We start from the raw sequence: 9136 nt of genomic DNA, 5'->3' as shown, positions 1-9136 counted from the left end.
AGCCTTTACACCAGCAAAGGCTTTTTTGTAATAACCGACTGCTTTTATACAAAGACTCCTTTGAGTGATAATATTAAAAACCGAGTAAGAGTAGGACAGAACTTCGGAAAACACGTTTTAGATAAGGAAATTTCAATATAGGCACAAACATGATAATAGGCATTTAGAGGCGCAATAAAAGTTCCACTAAAATGATTCTAAATCCATCATTTGTGTTAAGACAATAAATGCGCATTATAATGACTCAAAACTTGGATAGTGATTTTGCCTTAATTGAATGTCTCTAGTGATGACCATATGAACTGATCAGACAGCTGGGACAAAATTAGTACTCAGGCAAAATTATCCGTGTTTCCTAATTTACATCAACAAGTAATATGAAGTTAATGAAACTTAGATACTGAAACACATTCTTCCCACGTGATGCATTCGATGCTCTACAAATCGAGCTACAGTGTCGATTGTGATGAACTTCACTTATTTGTGTTTTTTTTTGTAAGTGTGCTAGACATAGCCGCGTTAGCACTACTCAGCGCCAGGAAAAATGTTGGCGCAGACGGGCGCGACGACCATCCTTGCCGCTACAGCTTTCCCTCTAGAGAAGGATGTCAATGAGCGGAAACAGGCAAAGTGCCATCCTATCACACCGACTTCCCCGGGTCGCATTCTGGGTGGAAGCAGTGATCGTCACTAGCCCAGGACATTTCAGAATCCCGGAAAGCGCAATGTGTGGTTAAGTGGAGTGGTGGGGACGAATGCACCCGTACCGCATACGGGCACTCACTGTTACATGCTGACAAGAAGATTGCTGTAATTACGTCTTCGCCTCCGGGCTTGTGCAGATCATAGTAGCGACTTCATCCGATGTGCTTTCACCTGAGCATGTGTTCTTATTTTTTTGCTTGAAGCACACCAAGCCAAAGACACAGTAGGAACAATCTTGCTTCACCTTTTTCGCAGGCATCGCCTAATCAGAGGGACTCACTGATGTCCAGCTGCCTAGACCGGAGCCCAATTTGGGTCGTCCGGCCTCTGACTGCATTGTATTTTCGCACAAAGTGCAAATTAAGACAAATAACCTAAGTTCCTATACAAGAGCGGTCGCATCATAGTGACTATACCCTATAATTTGCGGAATTAGGTAGTGAGTCTTCTCAGGTAAATAGCAATGCTGTACTACTAGTAGTGAATTAGAATTCAGTTATAAAAAGGTAGGGAGACTGACACGACCTTCCCCAGCCAGGAAGCAATTCAGAGAAAGAAAAAGAAAATATGTTAGATACCAAGAGACTCTGAAGCCCATATCGGAATGGTTACTGTGGGTCGAGAAATTGAACCCTTTTCAATAATTTTGATTACATAACCACAGCTGAGGAATACAACACGTTGTTCAAAAGATCTTAATTATTTTATTTTTTTTATTTCTGTTAGATCTTGAAAACCGTCTTTCTTGTACATTTCACAAGTAATTAAAGATAAAACGCTTGTTGGTTGTAGCTTACTGCACTGCCGTGGAAAACGGAAAAAAGGGGAACATAGGAAAGCTGCTTGCATGATGATGATGATGGAATTATTAGTTAAAACATTTTAGCGGGCTAGTTGGTGAGGATTCATGATAGAGTGTAAAAACGTGACATAACGAGGACGTAGGAAAAAACAGATACACAGAGACAGCGCCCCACTTTAGTAAAGCGCTTTTTTGCTAGACGCTTCAAAAGTGAAGCGCTGCCCCTGTGTATCTGTTTCTTTCTAAGTCCTCGTTCTATCGCGCTTATCCGCTCTACCATCAAATCATTAGTACTGCAGTCATGCTAGTGTAAAGACAGGCGTAAATGCAGGAAAAGGGGAGCGTTAAGAAAGAGGCTTTCAGGTTGACGATAGCATGAGTGATAGTGCGGTGATGTTAGTCGGAAATGCAGCAACATAATAAAGCTATCTAATTATTGCGATATCATATCAAGCTTGTATCATGGTCCGTATACTCTAGTTGCAGTATGTCTCGGGCTGGAGCAAGAACACACGTTAGAGTGCTCTCAAATAGCCCGACGTCGACGTTTCTCAAAGATGAGGATTGGGTCTTGGCAGTGTCATAGCAATGGAGGGGGGGGACCGGGGGGCCATGGGCTCCGGGTGCAAGGGGCTAGGGGGGGGGGTGTCATATACGTCTGAAGACACACGGAAATTGTTGATATCCTCGCCTTTCTCGACTACACCGGGGGGGGGGGGTGACAGAAGACCTATGGGCCCCGGGTGCCAGACGACCTAGCTACGCCACTGGGTGTTGGGCAGACTCAAGTTATCGTCACATTCTCATGATGATGAAGAATCATACGGGGGCACAACTGTGTGTCACAAAACTAAGTGTTAATTGGACCGAGGTGTACCCACAAACACAATTACACTGGGTCAGAACCGAGTACAACTATGATGGTGACGAGCACATATGTCTATCGTCGAATTGTCGTCTGAGCGTCAGGCATTGTCGGATATTTGTGCATGATTCGGCCTAGATTCTGGCGTAATCGCTGGTGCTTGCGTAAGTTCCGGAAATTACAACACGGTTTCATACCCCGCATGCAGTCTGGTTACACGAGGTTCAATGACGATTCAATGACATATATTCGGCCACACGAATCAATTATATTTTGATACATGCGGGTGCGTCTTGCACCGAGCGACAACGTTAACCAATTTTAGCAAATGAAAGAGCGGTCGCCGAAAAAAAGATAAACGAGTGCGCATGTCAAAGCTCAGTAGCGTCTCTGGCGCATGGTAGTGTTGTCTACCACAAGTCTTCTCACGACGCATGAGATGTGGCTAAGGTTGATTGTGTACGCAATGCTAAAATTATTGAAGACGGTATACATCTAAAGGTTCGAGCCCTAAACCACTTTAACCTGATACTGGGTTGAAAACTCCATTCTCCCGGCAGCTTCCTGAAAGATGAGGAGCCTGCAAATAAATGAGGAAATTAATGAGGCTGTCGAATTTATGATTAAGCACTGCTGCGCTGCCTACCTCGTAAAAAACCTACAGATAGCTTTCGGGGCTCTATTGCTGGCTCTGACACGCTGGCATGACTGCACTAGACAGGATAAACTCTGAGCATCTACACTATTAGAATTATTGCCAACAAGTATCAATGCTACAACAGAACAGACAAAAAAAACGCGTATATGGCACAATTGTGAAACAATCAGCGACTGTTGATTGAAATATAAACTCGCAAAGATGTTCGATATCTGTCTAGGGCAAGGAGTCGATTTATTTTTTGTTCAACGAAACGCTGATATAAGTTTTGGCGCTTGAATGGCTGTTCAGTTTTTTGGTAAAATTCAACAAAGTGATTGAATAATTGTTATTAACATGCTTGGCGTTTTAGCGCTGTTGTAATATTTGACAGTATTTCAGTTGGTGACGGCCAGCCCCACCATTGTTCTCTGAAGCTTCTCATTTATGTTGCAGCGAACTATTTCGAAGCCTGCGCTTGCGAGATTGCTTATTCAGTTTTTTTCAACCGGGACTAGGCATAGAATAAGGAGGACAGCGTTAGGGAACATTTGATTTCTTCAGTCACGAACTGGGAAATTCTACAAGGAAAATTTTCAAACTTGCAAGTGTTGATCTCATATGTGTCCAGAATAGAAAAAAAAATATTCACCTGTCTAGGACTATTATTATGCAACTTCGGTCACGTCATCGTGTCGAGACATCCTGACTCAATGCTAAACTTTTTTTGATAGTGCGCCTTGGGATTTTACAGAAAGGAGGCAAATTATTCAGTTTTGTGCAACTGGTGCATCAACGGGTTCACAGGTTGTCATGTTGGAAGAAACAGTCCTCAGCTGCGATGCACAGTAAAACTTCGCTTTTCAGGCAGTGGCTCTGGCTTTCGCTATATAATTCTCGTACTCGCACCACTACGGAAACGGCGACTGGACTTGCTAATGCCACCAGTCCTTGTCATCGTACCCCTCACCCTCACATCACGTTTAGAGCAAGGACGGTTACTTAAAACGAGCTATTGAGGAATGAAATTCAAAGAAACATGGCTAAAATGCAGCGCAGACGGAATCCTCAAATGCAAAAGCAATAGTTCGTGTTGCTTCTGTGGTTCAGCCTAGCCCGAACAAAATTATATTGATCTGGCATCAAGCTAGGAGCCAATGACATCCGGACATCCACTTTGGGTCGCAAGAAAACAACATAACGTCGTTGGTTTGAAGGTCCGGAAAAGTGAGCATCAAAGATATTCGCCAATGTGCGCGTGTCGATATCTGTACACATTTAATAAATGCCACTACTCGAAATTAAAAGGATTGCTAAAAAACTAAAATTAATTCCGCGGCAGTCATCTAGATGGGACAAGTCCAAAAAGTGCCGTCAGTTTTAAATTTTCCCTCGGTGCAAATGGGTCACCGGCGTGGTAAAGGCCGAGTGAATAGGTCACTGTGCCTCCGTATGGAAACGCTGATTGAATTAGGTTAAAAACTTTTGAATAACAGAACCCATAGTATTACGCAGATAAAACAGTGAAAAACATGGGTTTTTACCTGTTATGAATGGTATAATCATCACCAGCCTGGCTACGCCCACTACAAGGCAAAGGCCTCTCCCATACTTCTCCAACTACCCCGGCCATGTGCTAATTGTGGCCATGTTGTCCCTGCAAACTTCTTTATCTCATCCGTCCACCTGACTTTCTGCCGCCCCCTGCTACGCTTCCCTTCTCTTGGAATCCAGTCTATAACGCTTAATGACCATCGGTTATCTTCCCTCCTCATTACGTGCTTTGCATATGCCCATTTCTTTTTCTTGATTTCAACTAAGATTTCATTAACTCACTTTTGTTATATCCCCAATCTGATCTCTTTTTATCACTTTACGTTACACCCCTCATAATATAGGCCGCTGTAGAAGAGAAACTTGAACAGCGACATACCAAAGCTACTGAAAAATGTTAAGTCGTCCGTCTTCAACAATTCCTTTTTATCATCAGTAGTGCTTCGTCGCTTCACGTTAGATGGCGTTCATCACCCTATCACGTCTCAAATCTTAGCCGCACTCGTTTACCGCGTGGTTACGCTTTTTGATGAAAATTGCAACGATGGAAATCCTGTCTCCAATTATAGACACCATTACTGAAAGGGATACTTATGGTGAGAATATTGTTGCGAGATTTTATTGTGACATTCCTGCGTGAACAAAGCATCAGCGGGAGCACATATCTTTTTTTGTATTTTTTAAATTTTTATTTAACAATACTGTAGGCCTTTGCACAGGCCCAAACAGGAAGTGGATTGTAATAGATACACATGAGCATGAGAAAAACAGGAAAAAAGAAAAAAAGAAAATATATAAAGCAAAAAAAACTGCCATACAACAGCACTGGTATTCAACACAAGACACTTCTTTTGTTTCACATGTATCAGGGGAAAAACAATTTCAATATTAATCGTATAATATTCTTGTAGTTATCGTGGATCTATAAAACACCACTATTCAGCACATTGCAATATTTACATTTGAAATCATAAGGCAGTATGCAAACGCACGTGCACTAGTGTCCAATCACTCAACCAATGCATTACCTTTGAACTGCGCACTCAAATACTTTCATGAACAGCCAAAATATGGCTCCAATTTTGCGACAAAGCCATCCACAGAATCTGATTCTATAATTTCCTGTGGCAACGAATTCCAGATTTCAATTGCCCATGGGAAATATGAATATCTAAGCGTGTCGCACTGTGTCGGATACTGCCTGATGTGTTTATTATGGCAGGTTCTATTAGAGTGTCGGTGTGGTGGTTCCACGTAATCTCGCTTATCTATATTAATGTTGTCATTACATAGCATAAAAAGAAATTTCATGACAGCCACACGACGCCGACAAACAATGGTAGGCAGTGCTGCCTGGCTTCTAAGAGCACTTACGCTTTCGTGTCGAGAATACTTATGGTATATAAATCGCAACACTTTATTTTGAATACTTTCTAATTTCTGTGAGAGTCCTTTCTGGTGCGGGTTCCACACTATGCTACCGTACTCAAGAATTGGCCTTACTAAAGTTTTATATGGTGTTAGTTTCACATAGGATGGTGCTGCAGTTAATTTTCTTCGCAAGAAACCGAGTGTTCCGAAGGCCTTCGTGCATGTATTATCGATATGGATATTCCATTTTAACGCGCTTGTAACGGTTATGCCTAAATAGTTTACTGTGTCAGTTTGTATTAAATCGTTGCCCATTAATGTATAATTGAAGCTAAAGATCGACTTTCTATGAGTTATGGTCATATACTGTGTTTTCTTAAGATTAATTTCCATTCCCCACATGTCACACCAGCGGCCTATATTGCTAAGTGTAGTATTTAGTCTAAGCTGGTCCTCGATTCCTTGTACGCTTGTATAAATTACCAAGTCATCGGCGAAGAGCCGCAATTTTACTCCATTTTCTGCACAATCAGCGATGTCGTTGACGTATATGAGAAACAATAATGGCCCCAATACGGACCCCTGTGGTACCCCTGAATAAACTTCGAGTTGGTCCGAGTCATAATTATTTGTAGTAACATATTGAGTTCGGCTTGACAGATAGGCTGCTATCCATTCTACGACATTGTGTTCAATTCCGATTGACTTTATTTTCTCGATTAGTTTACAGTGCACGACGCGATCATAAGCCTCCGAAAAATCAATTAATATAGCATCAGCTTGGAATTTGGAGTTATTTATTGATGCGAAGTCATGTGTTATTTCTAATAATTGCGTTATAGTTGACAAGCCTTTTCTAAAACCGTGTTGCTTAGGATATATTATGTTATTTTCTTGTAAGTATGTCATGATGGCTTTACTTACTATGTGTTCCATTAATTTACAGCAGCAACTGGTTAGTGATATTGGCCTATATTTTTCCACATGTAATTTATTGCCTTCTTTATGAATGGGTATTGCTTTGGCACATAGCCAATCCTTGGGAAGAGAGGCTGTACTCAGCGATTCAGAAAATATAATCTTCAACTAGATTAGATACAATTGATTTAGAATATTCCCAGATTTTCTGCTTATTAAAACGAAGCGTATGGGAGAACACTGCCACACTAGTCAGTATCCTTGACTACTGAATAAACGTTCCTTTCCACATGTGAAGTCTTACTAAGAAACCAAGCACAGTGCTGTATTCTTAGTAGATAACAGTGATATGATTTAGGCCAGCGCACGTGAGTCGTGCCGCGTGGTGTTTCTTGGCAGGCAGGCAAACAAAAGCGCTGACTTACAACTGATTTCAATCCAAATTCGCCGCTACAGAGAACGCTAAAAATAGGCACATAAACAGATTCAACAACACACAGCAAGAAGGGGCAGCAGCGAAACACATTAAGGTACCTGAAATAAAGCCGGTCGCCATGGATACGCTTGCGTTATTTCAAGAATGTCTGCAGCCCTCGCAGTCGCCCAAGGAAGTTCCTGAGCAGAGCACTATAGGAGTTTTACAAGTCGAATTGCACCACACAAGAAGACGAATAGTTCTGCCTCCAAGGAGTGGTGTTGTTGCTAAGAATTTTATATTGCTTTCCACAAGAATTCCTTGCATCTCCGCAGTCTTTCAAAACATGTTCAATCACCCGCAACAAATATCTGCTGCCCCAGGCTTCTTCGCGTTCCATGCTGACAGAACGGAGCATTGGGATGTTTGGCCTGTCCAACGCGCTTAGGCAAACGTGTGCCACTCGTGATACAAAGCGAAATTCAGCAGCCAACACAACGTCTTAAAAATGGACGCAACGCCCCGGCACTTGTATATATCTCAGGCTACGCGCATTATTGAAGAAATGAAAGCCATGTGAGTGAAACGAAGGCAGTTATAAAAGAAATGGAACTGCTACAGTTGGTTCGCGTACTTTTGCATACCTTCGGTAATTCGGAAATGCAATAACGCAAGGCGAAGAAGGTAGAACGGAAGGTCACATCCTGGTTTCTTCACCTCGTGGGTTTTCGTTTATTCTCTGCGCAGCATATCAGAAGGATAGCAGAGAAAAGTGATAGAGGTACTTCACATTTGTAAAGCCTACATTTGGAAATTTCTTCACCAAACAACTTGGCGAGCGTGCAGAAAAACTTGACCATCTTGCTTACAGAAGCTACCCAGAGCACACTGCAAATGACCGAACTGCAACGTTCACTGTGCGCACACGGGTTGTCTACATACCATGGACGCTGCCCGTGTAACGCGGTAATGATAAAAGACGCGAGCAACAACGTAATATTTGGGCAAAAAGCAGGCGTAGCTTCCTAGTCATCGCAAGGATCGTAGTGGACACCGCGGCCGGTATGCACAAAACTGTACCTACGCTAGAAATATTCGTAAAATCAGATTGCAGTAAACCGTAGCGACGAACAATAAGTATTGTTGGAATACGTGCACGACCAATGGGAAGCTGTACTTACAAAAATCGGCATCGTGAATTCACTCCCTAATGTCTGACACATAAGTGGGGATTCCCACAAATATCAAACACTTTACAACGAGAAGAAGCGGGTTAACCGAGGGGCCTGATTTTTATTAACGCTATCATAAGAACACAACAAAGAACGATACGAAGGACAACATAGCGAAAATTGCTTGTACTTACTAACTTAACTAAAGACTTTATAAATAATAGGAAATGAAAATGGGTGAAAAAACAACTAGCCGCAGGTGGGATACGAATCCACGCCTTCGCATTACGTGTGCGATGCTCTTACCAACTGAGCTACCGTGGCGCCGTTTTCCCATGCACTTTCCAAGGTATTTATGTTTTACTATTAGAACTAACCAGAGCCACCACTCACATACCTTGGCGGTGGATGTTCCACATCGTTTCTGTCACAGGCGTCACGAATACATGATCTTTTTGAGTAAAGGCAGCTGGTCTCACTTCAATTCACTTGAAGTCTAATGTTTACTTCAGCTTTCAGCGTCTGTCAGTGCAGGTGCTTCTTTATTAGAACAACCTTTCTCAAATAATCTTGTTATTTTGTTGTTTTATATGCTTTCATCTGGTCTTTTAGTCTTCTGAATTTGGAATATCTGGCAGAATGCATCTGTCGCAGCGTATCCAAACAAGGAAATGACGGGTAGATCAATTTCGAGTCT

The 9136-nt window shown here is 42.1% G+C and overlaps 1 non-coding gene across 1 annotated transcript; it reads right to left on the bottom strand.

Annotated features, from left to right (window-relative positions):
- Positions 1-8690: 8690 nt before the first annotated feature.
- TRNAT-CGU (transfer RNA threonine (anticodon CGU)) lies at positions 8691-8763 on the bottom strand. Its single transcript has one exon. It is a non-coding gene; the product is annotated as a tRNA-Thr (tRNA).
- Between the last annotated feature and the right edge of the window lie 373 nt (positions 8764-9136).

Source organism: Dermacentor variabilis, chromosome 7, assembly GCF_050947875.1.
Source record: "Dermacentor variabilis isolate Ectoservices chromosome 7, ASM5094787v1, whole genome shotgun sequence".
NCBI lineage: Eukaryota > Metazoa > Arthropoda > Arachnida > Ixodida > Ixodidae > Dermacentor > Dermacentor variabilis.
This window is presented reverse-complemented; position numbering and strand designations above follow the sequence as displayed.